General features: G+C 42.7%; 1 protein-coding gene across 1 annotated transcript in view; it reads right to left on the reverse strand.

The window, feature by feature from the left end:
• Positions 1–18,413, reverse strand: part of LOC122817164 (DNA (cytosine-5)-methyltransferase 3B-like) — a 1,566,941-nt gene that overhangs the window by 706,210 nt on the left and 842,318 nt on the right. The window lies entirely within an intron of this gene.

Below are 18,413 nucleotides of genomic sequence, written 5' to 3' on the forward strand. Positions count from 1 at the left end.
CAGATGCATCTCGTGCTCTTGCCACATGCCTAGAAAATGCCCCCCCCCACCCCATCTGAGAGGCATCCGTGGTCACCGTGGCAACCGGGGGCGCAGGAATGAAGGGCTTTCCCGCATTCAGGTTGTCAGTGCAAAGCCACCAACTGAGATCCTGTTTGCACCTGTCTGTGAGGAGAATAGGGTGAGAAAGTGGAAGACGTTGAAGAGACCACTGGGCAAAGAGTAGCCACTGAAGGAGCATCATATGTAACCTTGCCAGAGGGACTAACATAATCATAGCAGCCATTGTCCCCAACAGTTGGAGGACCCATCTTGCCTTCGCTCTTCTCAGAGGGAGCAAGACGTGAACTTGTTATTGTTGGACTCTGATTCTTTCCTGTGGTAGAAATGCCCGCATGAGGACGGTGTCTAGTTCGGCACCTATAAAAGTGACACGCTGTGAGGGTAACAAGGCAGATTTTTCCCAGTTCAATGTGATGCCGAACTGTTGACATAGGTTGATAGTAGCGTCCCTGGTCTGAAGTAGTAAATGCCTGGTGGTGGTAGTAAGGAGCCAGTCATCCAGATATGGAAACACTTGGAATCAGTCTCAAGTGAGCAGTCACCACTGCCATGCATTTGGTAAACACCCTGGGGGCTGTGGTGAGACCAAAGGGCAGGGCTCAAAACTGAAAATGACTGGCTCCCAGCCGGAAGCGTAGGTGACTTCTGGATGCCCTGTCCATCTTTATGTGGCAGGAAGCATCCTTGAGGTAGGTGGAGCACATCCACACTTCTTTTCCCAGCAATGGGAGAATAGACTGCAGTGTGACCATTCGGAACTTGGACTTTTGCACATGGGTGTTCAATTGACTGAGATCCAATATGGGTCTCAGGTCCCCTGTCCTTTTCAGTACCAAAAAGAATCTGGAGTAAGTCCCTAATAAGATCTGGTCTGAGGGGACATATTGGATGGCTCCTTTTTCTAGCAGCTTTGAAACTTCTGAAGCCGCGTGATCCCTTTGACTGGGTGGAACATCCAGGATTTTCTTGACTGGAGGGGGATTTGACGAGAAGGGAATGACATATCCTCCGGAAATTATTCGTTAAACCCATTGGTCTTGGGTGATGTCTTGCCAGGCCTCTGGGTATAATGAGATTTGACTCCTGACTGGCTCCGGAAACACACAGTCGGGCCTCCCATCAGGAGCAGCGGTAGGGAGAACCATCGTGGTCTCCCAAGTTGCAGGGGCCTCCTCTGCCCCTAGAGCGGCGTCTCCCTGAATAACTGCCCCCTCCCCTGCCTCTGGAGGGGGGCTCACCTTGTGCACCGGGAAAAAACCTCTGTGATTTCTTGAACCACATTTTGCCACCCCTCTGGGCCTTGGGATAAGGCCTAGAGGGAGGGGAAAAACGGACGGACTCCTATGGCAGACAGAGTTTTTCCCTCCTGCTCACACCTGGTGACAGTGTCTTTCACCTTGGTTCCGAACAAGGAGGAACCATCAAAAGGGGTGTTGGTAAATGAAGACTTGAAGGCCTCCACGAAATGACAAAGGCGCATCCAGGCCTGCCGCCTAAGAGCAACTCCTGAACTTGCTGCCCTACTCACTCATTCGGCTGCATAGGAGATTAGCCTCATGGATGAGTTTGCAATGGAATTGAGGGTAGACATCTGAGCGTTGACCGTCTGGGACACTGCCTCAGAAACGTTACCCGTGAGAGAATCTCCAAGCTCCTTGAGGAGATCTCTCTGGAGCCGTGTAAAGTGTGATAAATAATTCAGTGTCCGTAAGGTAAAGGTCGCTGAAGAAAAGGTACACTTCCCGTACTGGTCCATGGTCCTAGACTCCTTGTTAGGGGGATGGACGGTGGAAGAAGTCTCGGCTAATTCCTTCTGAGTGGCAGCTACCACCACCATGGCATCCAAGGGACTCCCTTGGACAGAAATTCCTTATCAAGAGGAGCAGACAAAAATTTATTGGGTCTCCTGGGGACTGGTTCCACAGAGTCAGGGGTTTCCCACTCCCTTCGACAAACCAAATCCAGAAGCTCGTCGAAGGGTGGAAATACCCAGCAGGCGGAGGGCTGAGCACCAAAGGCCTTCAGGAAGAATGACTCCTCCTCGGAGGGGGCTTTGGATGGCCAGTCACCTCTTTGCTTCAAAATCTCTAGGATGTCAGAGAAAGAAACATCCTCAGAGGATGACTTGGGGGACCCCTCCGATTCCTCGAGGTCGGTGTCTGATGTGAGAGACTCATCCTGGAAATCTATGTGCTTCCTCTTGCACGTCTTCTTTCTGGGTGGTTCCTCAGGCAAAAACTCTGAGGGGCCCTCAGAAATGTGGAGACCACTCATGGGGGTACCCTGAGGCCTTGGGGCTCCACTGTCTAGAGATAGAAGGCGATCAAAGACCTGCACTGTTGTGGTAGGGGACAGAATGACCGACCCGCATGATGTTGCTGACGACCTGCCCAGTGAGCTCTGCATGGCCTTGAAGGTTGGTCCCCCTAAGTCCGAAGAACGACCAGCCCCCGAAGCCCCGACAGGAGTCAAACTTCCCCATGCCGAAACACCGAGAGGGAGACTAGGAGCCGAGAGGTGGTCCCAAAGCCTCTCCCATGGGTTGGACCAAAGAATCCTGAGGCCTGAACCCTATGGACGGCGCCGACGGGGCCGGAGCTGATGTTGGCACCGATAAGCCAGGAGGGGCTGTCGGAACTGACCTAGCGACATCACGCAGAGCCGAGCACTCCGGCTCCAAAAGCTGAGGTGTGCTTGGAGGAGGAAGTATCGAAGCAGGTTGAGGGACCGGCTCCAGAGCCGACTGGGTCGGAGCCGAGAACAATTTTGCCAGAACTGGTGACTGAAGGAGTCTCTGCACCACTCTATCGACATCCACATCTGATAAGGTCCTGGAGGATTTAGAGGACAGAGAAGGAGTTTGAGACCTCCTTCTCCGAAGGTGACCTGCGAGGAGGGGATAATGACCTAACACTAGGCAATCGGCTCTGAACAGGTTCCAAGAAAATTGGAGCCGAAGCAGGTTCCATGACAACTGACACTTCCTGTGGCCCCGAAGACAATGGAGCCGAGGATGTCGAAGTAGACTTTGCTATTTTCTCCGGTGGCTCCGAGGAGACTGATGGAGCCGGAGATTTCTTTTTTTTGATTTAGAAGATTTAGCCTTAGAGCTGGAAGCACTAGTAGGGTTTCAGAAGTCCCTTCAAAATCAATTTATTCTTCCTTTCCTGAAGAACTCTCAGACTAAAAGCATGACAGAAGCTGCACGACTCCTGGAGATGAATAGCTCCCAGACAATATACACAGACGGAGTGTCCATCGGTAATGGACATTTTGTAACTGCACCTAGAGCACTTCTTGAAGTCCATGGGCTTGTGCTCCTTAGTATCTTTGGACATAGTTAACCAACAAAAAGCAGCAAGACAATCAAACACTGAATAAAAGGACCAACGGTCAAACAGTCACAAGGTGGGAAAAACTACAACACACAAAAAACACAAGATCTCTAAGTTAAATGATCCTTAGACAAAAACCCTAGGGAGAAAGGACTAATACCTCAAATTTAAACGGTACTTAGTCCCGGTAAACCTAAAAGACACAAGGAAATTAAGGGGACAAACTAGGTCCTCTAACTGAAAAACGGGCCTAGCCCGTTGGAAACAGCTAGTAGGATACCACAGAAAAACGATCCAAAACAGAATATTTTCACAAACAAGACAAGAACACACAATAGCTATTAAAATAGCTTTTTGTTTGCAACAAATTTCTCTTATAAGGAAGAAAAAGGGTACTTAACCACAGCCAAGAGTGAGACCATGTCTGAGCTACACGAGTGGCAAACGAGATCTGGGGATAGAGAGCAGTGCAGCATGGGATACCATCTTAGCCCAGCCAATAGAAAGACTTCGAGCTAGAAATGTTTGGCCGAGTTGGAGCCGACATTCGGCTCCGAACCCATGGGTAAGAATGTAGGCGAGATTGGACTACATAACATCAGATTTTTAAGAAAGCCTGCTACACTGTCTATTTTCATACACAGTGCAATTTAGTATTATCTACCATTTTAAATAAACTAAACAAGAAATAAGAAAGTGCTGTTTCCTCTTGTTTGTGATTCACATGGGCACAATATTAAGGAGCAGCCAAGGTCTGCACAGAATCCAATTTGGGAACATCAGGAATGCAGCTTTATTGTTTACAGACAATAATGTCCTCTTAGCCTTAAGGGTCTAATCTCTTTTATGGATTGCAGTGTTAAATGCAAAGTGGTTGTTGGGATAAAAATCAGAATAAAACTCAAGAGATCATGGTTCTCTTATAGAAAAACATTGGATTAGGCCCTACAGATTGGGGAGTAGCTACCTTAGTTGGAATAATGTAAGCATCTTGGAGCATTCTGTTGACAGATGAAGGCAGAGATGACTGGGAAACTGACCATCATATAGGTATAGTGGCAGATGTTCTGCTGGACTATAGAGGTAAAGTGAAAAATGAGTCAAAGGAAAATGTTTCCCATTTAATGGTCAGTCTGTGTCTCCATCCTCACCTAAGGTCATGAGCTTTGGGTAGTGTCCAAAATGATATTAGCACGGATAACGGCAATATAAATCGGGTTCCTTTGCAGCATGCCCTAGCCCTGTGGTAAGAATATTTCTATGCTCTGAGGATTCTACACTGGCTTTTTTTTCCAGGACCAATGCTTATGCCGAGCATGGACACTTTTTTATCATGGGACCTGTGTATTCAATCTTCCATTTTTTTTCTTTAACCTATTTTTCTCCATGATAAATAAAATACAGTCTATACATTAATGTCATCTTGGTGAGATTTTGTTAAAAAAAAAACAGGGTCCATCATGTGAAGGTACTCATTAATGCCTGATGAAGAATTCAGTGCCATCAATAATTACACTCCTTCTCTTGCTGACTGAATCTCTCCATTAGAACCTATCCTACAGTATGGGATAAACAATATTATTAGGGATAGGGAAGTCTATACTACCCTGCTTACCTTGCTAAAATGGAAACCTGGATTTTTTTTATTTTTAGCAGACATTGTACAGCATAAATATTATCTAAGCATGCATTAACCTTGTAATTTCATCTGTGATCCCCTATGGACAGAACAGAATAGGCGAGTGGCAGCTGCTCACTATACCAGTGGCAAGTCTGCACTTGCCACCATACCTACGTGTCAGATTGTGGAAGAGTGTCTACCTCCTGGTTTAAGATCTTCTGTCACAATATCTCAGAGATCAGTAATGGCATGTGTGTGTGTGTGTGTGTGTGTGTGTGTGTGTGTGTGTGTATATATATATATATATATATATATATATATATATATATATATATATATATATATATATACACACACACATACACACACACACACACACACACACACACACACACACATATATATATATATATATATATATATATATATATATATATATAAAACATTTCTTTGCATACAGCTGGCTTCTTCCCTAATGTGACTCTCAGTTTTCTGGACTGTGCACATCACTGAATAAAGTGTTTTAACTTACATACACTGGAGAGCTAATGGACTAAAACATTTGGAAGTGGCACAATTAGCACTGCAATGCACAGAAAGATGTGAAGATTCTAGGTCATAATCAGCCTTTTTCACTGTTCTACACTGTTTGACAGCAGGAGACAAAAAGCCTACCCAGTTTGCCTTTAAATGGATTCAATATTTATCCTCCCCTTCATCACTATCTTCTGTCTCACTCTCCTCCAACTCTCTCTCATGTTCTCTTGAATGACTCAGTGCTTTCTCTCCCCACCGCACATTCTGGCAGTCCATTCCTTGAGTCCACAACCACTTCAATAAAAAAATGTACTTTTGCAGAATCAAAGAGTAGCTGACCTCACTATCTGTTGCCTGTGTCCCTTCTTTCTCCTCCTCTGTTCTTTCCTCTTAGAGACAAAATCTTCACATTTCACTGACATAATCTTATATACACACATCAAGTCACCCATGTCTCTTCTGGCCTCCAGTGAGAAGGGCTCCAGTTTTTCTGGTCTCTGGTTATATTTTTTTCCCACTCCACCACATGCATCTTTCTGGTGATTTCCTCTAGACTCATTCCAACAGCCTGATGTTTCTCCTCTTCTGCTGTTTTTGCTCCAGAAATGCACACAGTACTTGAGGTGTGACCTGACCATGGCCTGTGACAGTGGCTGCATTACCATTTTGCTTTTGGAGTTTGTTACCTTAAGCTGTGACCTGACCGTGCTACAGAACAGCTGCAGCATTACCACTTTGCTCATGGTGTCTATTGCCCCAAGAATACATCCCAGCCTTTATTTGGGTGCTGCATTGCCCTGCCACTCTACTCCTGTACCGAAAAGGTCTGGAAAGTGCCCCCACATGCTTTTCTTGCTCTGTTGGCATTAGTTCCATTCTCTCACTAGCATTTACAAAACACATTTAATAAAATGAAACCACAGTAACTGAGAATGGAGACTGGACAGGTTATCTAAATCCACAGTTTTTGTTGTACACCACCAACAAACAGAGGACTAGAGATACATTACTGTGTTTACCAAGGACTGAAATCTTTAATGTGTAGAGTATACAGGAAACCAGTACTCTTTTGCTTACATACTTTTTTTGACAGCTGTACTGTAAATTGGTCTCTATTTCTCTTTTTCATTCTTAGAATATGGTTAGAAATGAAAGCATTCTAAGACACTACAAAGCAGCTTTCAGACTTAAACCTCCTCTTTATTTTCTTTCTTTTTTCATGTGTTTTTTGAGCATTTTTGTACCATTTGAAAGTCTGCAAATGGTTATCAGCGCACTGTCTTACCTTCAATGCAAACTGGTACCACTTCAGTACAGATCCCCAGTCCTGACTGTGGGATTACCTGGCAAAGATGGATCGTTATTGTAGCACTGCTATCAGTTCCTGCTGCCAAATAAAAATGTGTCAAGTGACACTGTTTGGCAAAGGACTCACATTCACTTTTGCTTAATGATAACATGGCTAAAACCATATATAAAAAGAGTCAAACTTCCTTCCAACTGGTTAGACCTGCCTAAGGACAAACAGACCTCATAAAAAAAGGAGGAGGTGTTGCCCTCCTATACCCACATAACTTTACTATTTTTCCTTATTCATATCGTATTCCACAATTCTCCACCCCCTGAATTATTAATTGCTTTCTTAAAAATCGACTGTAAAAATCTATGTATAACAACCTTATACTTTCCCCCGGTAATAACATTCCACTTCTCGAATAAATCCTGGCTTGGATCTCCAACAATGAAACAGTCATACTGAGCGACGTCAACATAAACTGGCTTGATTATACCAGCCACTCTTCACCTCCCAGCATTAACCTCTACAATTTCACCTAATTAATCACAGATATAACTAGACCAACTAAAAAATAATAATGGTGGCTCAATTACCGTCTGGATTCTAGTTTCTGACCCTAATAAATTTTCTGCAGCAGGCACCCTTCCCTGCAACATCAGCGACCAACAACCCGCCTATGCCATATGCAAAAGCTGCCCTTTACCCAACCAACACCCATACAAACTAACTAGAAACCTAACTCACTTCAACCCAGCTAATTTCAATGAACACCTAAAGTCCACCAATTGGTACACACTGAAAACTCTCTCACTTGATGAAGTTGTCGAATTCTTTAACTCAACATTCCTAAAAGTTTAAAAATAACTTAGCCCCTCTCTGCCGAAAGAGAGCAAAATCTAAACATACCACCAGGCCAAAAAGAAACACCAAACAGCTCATGACCATTACATGGCAAAGAACTAAACACCCTTCAGACCTCCAGCAGTACAGGCAGCTTTGTAACCAAGTAAAGTGCCCAGCCATTAATGACAAAATTAAAAAAAATTATTATATTGAACTACAGCAAAACTTCAAACAAAATCCAAACAGATTTTGGAGCTCTATTTCTTCTCCGTTAAACCCTGGTACCAAGAGCAAACCCTGCCCACATCTTGAAAAAACACCACTACAAATTGCCACCGTATTTAACTTGTACTTTATAGAAACCATAGCCAAACTTACTGCCTCCTTCCCTCCCTCATCTCTTCATTCTATCCACTGGCCTTCTCAGAACCCCTCAGCAAACTCTCCCTCATCTACTTTTTCTTTCTCCCCTATATCTACTGACATTGTAACTAAACTTCTCCTCAAGCTCAAACCTGGTAGTTGCGCCCCTGACAACCTACCCCCAGAATACCTTCAGATGTCTGCTAAAACTATCACTTATCCAATTAGCATACTCTTAAATAGATCAATCCAGGAATCCTACATACCCACCATCTGGAAAAAAGCATACATTCTCCCCATACACAAAGGTAGCAGTAGCACTGATATAACTTTCTTCCTATCGCTATACATTCCCCTATCTCAAAAATCCTTGAAAACTGTATTCACACCCAGCTTTTACATTATATACTCAATAACCAACTGCCGTCTCCTACTCAACATGTTTTTTGCCCAGCTCACAGTACTACAACTGCTCTTTTATCATTTCTAAATACAGTTAACCAAGCTCGCAATGAAGGAAAACTAGTTTCCTCTCTTTTCTTCAATTTCTCTACGGCTTTTGACACTATCCCTCACTCCCTTCTTCTTTCAAAGCTTTCTTCACTAGGTATATCCCCTCCAACTCTGCTCTGATTTACTAACTATTTCTCCAATAAACAGCAATCCACTGAATGGCAAAACTCCTTCCCAACATTCCTAGATACCCTACAGGTGTTCCTCAAGACTCTATACTAGGGCCTCTACTCTTTAGCATTGTCATTAATGACATCTATTCCTGTCTTAATAACAGCTCAGTTATTCAGTATGCGGAAGACTCAACAATAATTTGTACTACCAATACCGTACCCGAATTACTAACACTTACCTAGCAGGCCTTCTCTTCCACTGAAATATGGATAACTAACAACCACTTCACCCTTAATCTCAACAAAAATAAACTGTTTCTTTTCTGCCCTAGGAAAACTACTCTAACAAACCAGACTTCACTGTCTACTCACTAAACAAAACTATCCTAGAGGTAGTCCCCTATACAAAATTATTAGGTGTTAGCACAGATGAAAACTTAACCTTCAACCAGCACATTCACAATAATGTCAAAAGACCAACCAAAAACTCGGCACCCTCTATAGACACAAAGACTTTCTAAATCTACAAAGCAAACTCTCACCTCTACTGTCCTACTACCATCTCTATTATACAGTGCCCCACTCCTCAACAATATTCAATCCTCTCTAAAAACTAAAATGGAGACCTGTTATAACAAAATCGCTAAGTTTGCATCTAATGTTACACATTCCTCCGTCACTGTTCCTCACTACATACACTGAACTGGTTTGAACTAATATGAGACCTTACTTACCTACAACTAACTACAGCTCAAAAAATAATTTATAAACCCTTCAACTGCACATCTCTCTGCTCCATTCTAACACTATACCATCAAAATAGACCACTTAGATCTGAAAATAAAGCTATACTGCTTGTGCAAAAACCTAAACTCTCTGCTGGCCAAATGCTTTACTCATTCTGCATAGCCAAACTTTGTAACACACTACCATCACCACTTAGGTCCACTAATGATGTTAGCTCCTTCAAAAAGGCCCTTCACCTACATCTGTCAACTCAATGACATTGCTCATACTCCAAATCCCAACCTCCCATAACCTGACCCTTCTCATACCTCCACTTCTCGCTTAAACTATTCTTTTTCCGTATAATCATACTACAATAGCTGTTTACAATCAACCTCAGATTCTCAACTCTGTCAATTATTTCATTTTTTTACCTAACACAGCTATATCCCACTATATCTTTAATTTTTGCGTATGTACTGTAAACTCTTCCTGTTTATCTAGTCACTGTATATTGCTATTGTTTTTTATACAAAAGTGATTTACCTATGTTAGTATGTCTGTAAAAACTGCTCATTATTTGCCCTTTTTATAAGGTTGGGTGCCAGGCTGGCAACTTGACACAGTAAAGCTCCATTGCCACTCGTTATGCAGACCTTTGTTCTGCTGTGGCAACCCCTAACTGTGGAAAAAAACAAAAGAAAAAGAAGACAGGATCATAGGAAGTTTTTGGCTACTGGCCCTGAGGCCTTTACAAGCCTAGCAAAGAATTTAACCACTGTTCCAACAAGTTAGCACCCTATGCCACTGTCCAGCAGGGATGCAGGTGGAATCCCAGGGGTGTATTTTCTATTCCCCACCCAGTTATCCAGGTTGCACTTAAAAAGGGTTAATGAGGTACTCTGCTTCATGTGGAGAGGGAGTCTATTCCACAAAAGGGGGAGTCTCTGGGACACAAATCTGTCCCGCCAACAAGTCCTATTGATGTCACAGACCAGGCTGAGGTTGTGCTCCTACACTGTCAATTCTATTCTGTAATTACTTCTATTTTGTAATTTCATGTTTTTATTGGAGCTTTTCTCCCCAGGCCTCCACTGTAAATGGGCTCTTTCTGGCCCAGTGGACTTTCCTGGTCAACAAATGTAAATAAATACATAAATAAATAAATGTCATGAAAGCAGCAGTTTGACAGTCTATAAGACTGCATTTGTGAATACTTGATGACATGACAAAAGTATAAAAAGATTAGCGGCACAGTACCTTGATTTTTATGGGCAGCAACATGTTGGTCCATCAAAACTGCTGTCCTTGTGGCAACACAGCTCTGATAAATGAAAAATGGCATCTCATAAACCGGACTAATGAGTGCATACCGTACTTCAAAAACAGGCTTGCTGTTTTCCAAGTGCAATGCTTTGCTTTTTTATCTATATATTTATTCAGTTTGTTAGTCGGGTGGGTGGACTGGTCCGAGGATCTCTTTTAGTCATGATCTGAGCCAAAAGGCAACAACAAAATAAACATACTGAGCTAGATTCATGAATGTCTACACTAAGTATACATCACTCTGAGTGAACAGACAACACAAGTTTAACCCCCACCTTCTGCTCTTAATTTTAGTTTTCCTACTGATTTTTTTTGCAACCTTAAATATTGATGGGGATTCATAAAGATTATCACAATGTGTGGACTACATTTACACTTAGTCTAATCTTTCTGATTGAATAGACTGCACAAAAAATGTGGTAAGGATGTTGAACACAGATCATGTACACTTAGTACTGAAGCTCATGAATCTGACTCATTATGTAAAACACAGATTATGGCATTGAACGCATTACAGTAGTAAATATATATTAATCACTTCTGTAGTGCATGGAGCACAATGATTATGCTCTGATATCACAAAAAGCCAAATCAGTTAAGCTCTACTCTAGTGTCAGAAACGAGCTTAACAAATGTTAAGCTAAGCACTCCTGCTTAACTTGTAAAAGTTGGGTCTTGAGCTAGGCAGTCAAATTTGCCAGTACTACTTAGAAAGTTGATAGAATAACAGGATTTGTGTTTGCTTGCATTTTCTGAAAGACACAAAGTCTAAAACTGAAATGTATGTCATTATTTAGTGACTTCACTCCTCGGTGATTTGTCAAAAAAACAAAGATTTTATCAGGAACAGACCAAACTTATGAGGCAAAAATTTGGTTATTCTGTGAAAACCTGGACAGTTGAGAGGAAAGAAAGTTGACTGTAAACATAAGAAACTAAGTTACACTGTCTTTTTGACAATGTTTTGCTAAGTGCTTTACTGCTTTGAAAGCCGGCAGTACACTTAGCACTTTTTTTTAATGTAATCATTACTACACGGAGCAGATAAAGCACCATGCACTACAAAGAATTATGATCCAGCCACTGATCATAACCCTTAGTTATGCATTCTTGACATGAATGCCAAGATTAGCCCCTCGAACTTCGCTTGAGGTGAATTTCTTGGCATCCATGTCTTGAACACATAACAAGCAAGTTATGACTGACGACCTGATCAAAATCCCCTATGCTATAAATAAATACACTAAAGACAACATTAAATATAAAACAGAAATGCAAACTTGATACAAAAAACTCAGAAAATGCATATTTCATAATGTAATGTACAGAAAATATTTCAAAAGTAGGGATAATAAATATTTTGGTTAGAAGACCAAAGAGGAATTAACAATTCTTGCAAACTGCAGTGGAATAAGTGTGGATATTTAAGAGGTTTAACATGCATCATCAAAACAACTACACTCAATCTGTTTAGCCAAATGGTGTTTCACTTGGTTATGAAGACTTGTTAACTCATTTATGCTTTTAGGTGTGTCATGCAGGGAATTCATTAAGAAGGGAGCTGTTTTACAGAAGGCTTCTTCAGTTGTGGCCAAGGTATAGGTGGATCTCTGAAGCTGTAACCCATCTCCATTTCGTAAAGCAGAGGGAGTGTGTCTAACAAACAGAAATTGTTTTAATAGGGGACACGACAGTCATTAATAGGTTTAAATCTAAGTATATTTAGAAGAAACTGTGCTCTGGTTGCCTCAAGGAGTTATTTGGTTCTTTGGACGGTTACAAACTGATATTCCCTTTCACTGTCAGTATAAATGAATATTAAGATTTTATTTTCTGCAGTTTATAGTAGAGAAATGTTGTGCTGTGACTGAAGGTATATAAGGGGGGAATTCATGATCACACCACTTCCAGTGAGTACAAATACTCCAAAAATATTTCACTGTAAGCACTGTCAGCGAAACTTGGAATAAATCTTTTTTTTTTTTGCTGGGGCAAGCCCTTCTGTGCCCCTAATGTATGGGTCACCCCCACACCCCTTGAACTTAAAAGTACCTACTCTGAGGTTGCACAACAGAGAAAAAAAGGTAATTTGCCACCACTGATGAAAGTGCTTTTGTCAAAACATTTTCACTCAAACAGCATTTTACTGAACTGCTGTTGACACACTAACATACTCCATATAAGGGATAACGTATATTGAAGCCTAGGATTAAAAACACTTTTGTCAATGGGGCTACAAGCAGTAATGGTTAGTAGGTGGGAAAGTTTGTATGACACCTTAAATTGTCTAAGTACAACAAACTGTTGTGTGTTTTTTTTAATTCTCCAATGCTCTTCAATTAGCACCTTTCAGCTGACTTGCTCAGCCTTTTCAAATACTTGTTTAGCCTCTTACCCAACATCCTTCACTGTTGCACTTAACTTTGTGTCATCAAATTGGATGATCCTGTTTCATAGGTAAGGTACCCTGGCTTTTGCCACCCAAGAAAATTATTTTTCTGTGCCCCTAAGCAGTGCCACAGAAGTGATCCCCGGGGTGAATTTCCTACTTCCCATCCAATCATCAAGATTTTTCTTGAAGAGTGCTAATGAGAAGCTCTGTTTGACATAGATAGGTAGTCTGTTCCAGAGTATGGGAAGTCTCTGGGACAGGAATCTATCCATCCAGCATGTTCTGTTTATTGTGGTGACAAGGTTTAGGTCCCTACAGCATATAGCTCGGAGGGATTGGGATTTCTTTAAATGGAGCATGTCCAACAGCTCTGGGTTTGACACAGCTTTGTATGTTAGGCAGAGATCGCCTCTGAGTAGGCGATACGCGACGGAGTAAAGCTGGAGTTTTTTGAGACGGTCTGCGTAGAGCATTGTTTGAGGCCAGTAATCCTCTTTGTGAAGTTTTTCTGTGGCCTTTCCAGTTGTTGTAGATGTCTTGTGAGGTACATACCAAAAGGGGAGTTGTACTTTATAATGGGTCTAATGAGTGATAAGTAGAGGGGAACAATGACCTCTTTTTTTCTGGATGAGAAATCTTTTGTGATGAGGTGTGCCACGTAGAGGATTTCCTGACCACTGTGGCAATGTCATTATCAAACGAGAGACTACTGTCTACCTGTGTCCCAGGGTCTCTTATCACACTTTCGGTGTTAAGTACACTACCACCTATGTGGTAGTTCATGGGTACAGAGTTTTCAACAAAGGGGATGACAATGCAGTTTTTGGCATTGAGCTAAAGGCCATGGCTTTGACACCAGGCATATGTCTCAGTGAGGCCCTTTTGTAGGATGCCCACATTGTTAGGAGTTTCGATTATGGCTCCTGGTTTGCAGTCATCTGCAGACTTCGTTAGCTAAAGACCTTCTGTGTTAGCCTGTACTTCAGAGAAGTAGATACCAAACAGGAGAGGATCCAGGACTGAACCCTGTGGTACTCCACTTGTCACTGGTCTGAAGTTGGATTTGGAGTCTGCTATTTTCACAGTGTGGGTTCTGTCCATGGGCCAGTTGGCAACCCATCTTGTGACATAGGGATTTATACCTAGTTTAGTGAGTTTATCTATAATTCCAGAGTGGGGGATGGTATCAAAAGCCTTGGCGAGATCTAGATAGGCTGTGTGAACCACCTTACCCTCATCTGTGGCTTTGGTGACTGCTTCAAAGAAGTCTATCAGGTTTAGGAGACATGATCTGCCTTTTACAAACCTGAACTGGGTGGGGTCCAGAGTTTGGAGATTACCAATATCTTTGTTTATGAGTTCCATGATGATATGTTCCATGGCCTTGCAGACCAGGCTCGTCAGGCTAATGGGGCGGTAGTTCCCGGGGTCCGTCGTGGCTCCCCCTCTGTGGAGTGGGATAACTGTTGCGGTGCGCCATTCAGTGGGCACAAAGCCTGAGGTGAGGCTATGATTGAACATGGTACTTAGGTGGGGTGCCAGTTCGTTCTGTAGTTTGTGTAGAACACAGCCTGGGATATTGTCAGGTCCCATGGATGCTGTATTCTTGACTTTGGAGAGTGTGTTTTTTACATGTGCAGCCGTGATTACAGGAACTTTGTATTCTTCCAGTATAGATATAGGCCCTCTAGGGGGTGAGAGGGGGGCAAAGTTAGCACTGAACCTATCTGCCAGGATGTTTGCAATATCATTTGGTTCTGTATATTTAGTGCCATTGTGCTGTAACTCAGAGCAGATCTGATTGTTGCCATTGAGATTCTTGACATAGCTATAGAATGCTTTGTTGTTGTCTTTAGAGTCAGTGGCAATTTTTTTTTTCATAACTAGCTTTGGAGGATTTTGTGAGGGATCTCAGCTTGTTACTGAGGCTGACCAGGGAGTTCCTCTAGTCATGGGATTTTACTCTTTTTCTGCAACAGTTTCTTTCTCCTGTTGTAGAGTTTGTTTATGGCAGAGGACTACCAGATTGGCTTACTTTTTTTTTGGAGGATAGCATCTTCGTTTTGTTAGGGATAACACGATCCATGCACTCGTGTAAGTGCTTATAAAGTGCATTTGTGTAGGATTCAGCAGTCACACCTCTATTGTCCATCTGCATGGGTGACATGAAGTTTGCCACTTCTATCTTAAGAAGTGTGAAGTTGGCTTTGGAGAAGTTTTTGCGGTGGTTTCCCTAATGGGGGGTGGAGGCGGGATGTGGATATCTCGGGTGATTAGCTTGTGGTCGGATCTGACCAATGAGGAATTGACCTCTGGTGTGGAACACCGGTCGCCCATGTTGGTAATGACCAGGTCTAGGATACTGCTGCCCCTACTGGGTGTGAATAAGTTGATCCAAGGCGCTCGAATTTATGAATTCCAGAAAACATTGAGCAAAAGAGTTGGTACATGAGTAGTTTCCCAGTTAATGGTGGGGTAGTTGAAATCGCCCATTATTAGGGTGTTGGGTTGTACCCTAATATTTTCTACTGTATCAAAAAATGAGGAGCGGGAATCCTGAGGCATGGTGGGGGATCTGTAGCAAGCTACAATTTGGACTGCGGTCTTGCCCAGAGTTAATTGCGCTTGGATAATCTTGGATGCATTATGCTGTGCAACTAGCCTGGAGGTGTGGATATCCTTGGTGAATATGGACATGCCTCCGCCTTTAGTGCTTCGGTCTGGGTTAGGTGGCCGAAAGGTGTGGTATGAATTATAGCCTGGTAATGCAGGAGTGCTCTCTGGAGCTTTAAACCAGGTCTCTGTCACTACACAGATGTCGATGTTCTCCATTTTAAGGAGTGCCTCGAGTGAGTGCATTTTGAGGTTTAGACTTCTAGCATTGAGTAGCATTACCCTCAGATTTTGCTTACTTGTACCTGTTAAGGTGGTGAATTTGTCATTTGTACCTTGCCTAAAAAAGGCACTATAGGGGTGGTAAGAGCCTTAGCCAGTATCCAGAATCCCAACAGCGACAGGTGCAGGCCATCTCTGGCAAAGCATCGTGGTCTGTCGATCATGTCATCCCAGGCAGACAAATACTGGATCCCCTTAGAATGACACCAGAAGCTTAGCCAATTGCTGAAGTCAATCATTTTGTCCTTGTACTGTGGTATCATTCTGGGTGATGGCAGGATGCTACTCAGGGCTAGGGTCATACCTGCCTGAGCTACAAGATCGGAGAGCTCCTCCATGTCTCTTTTCATGTAGTCCAGGGAAGTACATCTCAGGTCATTCACACCAACATGGACAATGACAGAGTCATATTTGTACTTGTTGTGGAGTGACCAGACTGCGTGCATTATGCAGCGGATCCTGGCACCCAACAGGCAGCTGACAGTAACTTTCTCCTTGTTTAGCCTGGTGAGTGGAACATCAGTGTGCCTGACTATAGAGTCACCTATGACTAGAGTGTTGAGTACGTTGTTATGCCTTATGAGGTGGGGTTGAGTGGCACACTGAGTTTGTGAGCTATGTGTCATTTGGGTTGTGTTGGGGGGTGGAGTTTGCTTGCGTTTCTGCTTTGGGGGTCCCTGTTGCTTGGGCAGGTTTTTATTGAGAACCTCCGCAAATGTAGGTGTGTGTTTTGTGTTTCTATGTGTGTGTTTTGGTGGTGTAGGTTTTGAGGGACTATGTGATGAGTGTGGTGTGGTGCAAGTGTTTACTTTCTCCTCTTGACTGTCTAGTCCAGTCTTGGGTGAAGAGAGCTTTGCTTCCAATTTGGCTATATAAGTGCATCTCACACAGGTTGTAGTGTTGGGTGGTAGGAGGAGAGGGTTATCTGTGTACGAGGCAATTGCTGCATTGCCCCAAGATGCCCAGATTCATCAGGTAGACAGGAGAAAACACTGGGAGCTGACTCTTAGACATGCCTGGATAAGTGCTTATTTATTAAGTACTAAAAACTGCTTTCCTCTAGACAAGTGATATAGTAATTTAAATAATCAGCCCTTACAAGTCCAGAACCAAGGACCCTGCCCAACATAGCTCCAGTTCTCCATCAGATGCACCTGAAATAAACCTAGTGAAGTGTACTTGACCTAGGACCAACCCCTACTATACTCTGTCACTTTCCTTTTTACTGACACTACCCCTCTCACTGCAACCCTCTGTGTCCTACCATGAAAACATTCAGCAATCCAGTTCCTTAGTCTTGAATCTACTACCAACTTCTCCAGTATTTCTAGCAGCTGCCTGTGTGAGACTGAGTCAAGGTCTTAGTAATGTCCAGTAGCCCATGTCTATCCATACTCCTCAAAGTTCTTTTGTAACTCACTCATAAAGGTGAATTGTTTTAGACAGAAAGCTCCCTCAAACCATGAACCTATGCTGGTTGCTGTCCTGGAGATTTCCGAGCTCTAGAAAAACAACTGGCCTTTAACTTACCATGTTTTTCATCATCAATACCAATACGTTAATAGGCCTGCAGTTCCACAGACATTTCTTGCCCCCCCCACCCACACACAATTCTGTCACAGTTGTCTTTTAGTGTAAAGTTACTTCCATTGTGGCCAGTGATGTATTAAAAATGTCTATCGGGGATCTGCCAGCAGAGTGTCCCGTTTTCTGAGGACAACAGGAGGCAGCCTAACTGGTCCTTATGCTTACTTCTTACAGAAGCTGATTTCCTCTCAGCCTTCTCCCTATTTTACCAGGTGTTTATCTACTGCTTTTTCCACTTTACCCTAATGTCCTGCCAGCAAGACACTATCCCTCTGCTTTCCTTTGAAAAGACTGAATCAAAGTATTCATTCACTAACTCAGCTTTCTCCCAGTCTTCTGTTATTTCTTTCCCATTTTTTCAGCCTGGGCAGGTCTGTTCCCTTTCTCTTTTTGTTTATTATACTTACTGCCTGCTGTGATATTCAGAAAAGATAAAGAGTTTATTCTCAATTATCGTCTGCACTTTTGATTTAATATCTCTGTAATATGTACAACTGTTTTTACTGTCCTTTTTGTTGTGAGATAGAGCTAATATCAGTTAGTGTTTACCTCAGTTTGTAGTGAAATCCTTTGTCCAGAGGCCAATCTGCTTACTTAGTGAGAGAGTGAACAGAACTGGTTTTATTTGGGCAGGGCATTCCTGCAACGGTACTATCTGGATAATAGGTCTAGTTTCTGTTTTCTGTGCCTTAAATCAGACATACCTGCTGCTCAAGTTGTTCTTGAGAGACTGACTTACTGCCTGCTGTGATATTCAGAAAAGATAAAGAGTTTATTCTCAATTATGGTCTGCACTTTTGAT

This window comes from Protopterus annectens, chromosome 12.part0 (genome assembly GCF_019279795.1).
Source record: "Protopterus annectens isolate FY-2018-M chromosome 12.part0, PAN1.0, whole genome shotgun sequence".
In the NCBI taxonomy this organism is placed as follows: Eukaryota; Metazoa; Chordata; order Ceratodontiformes; family Protopteridae; genus Protopterus; species Protopterus annectens.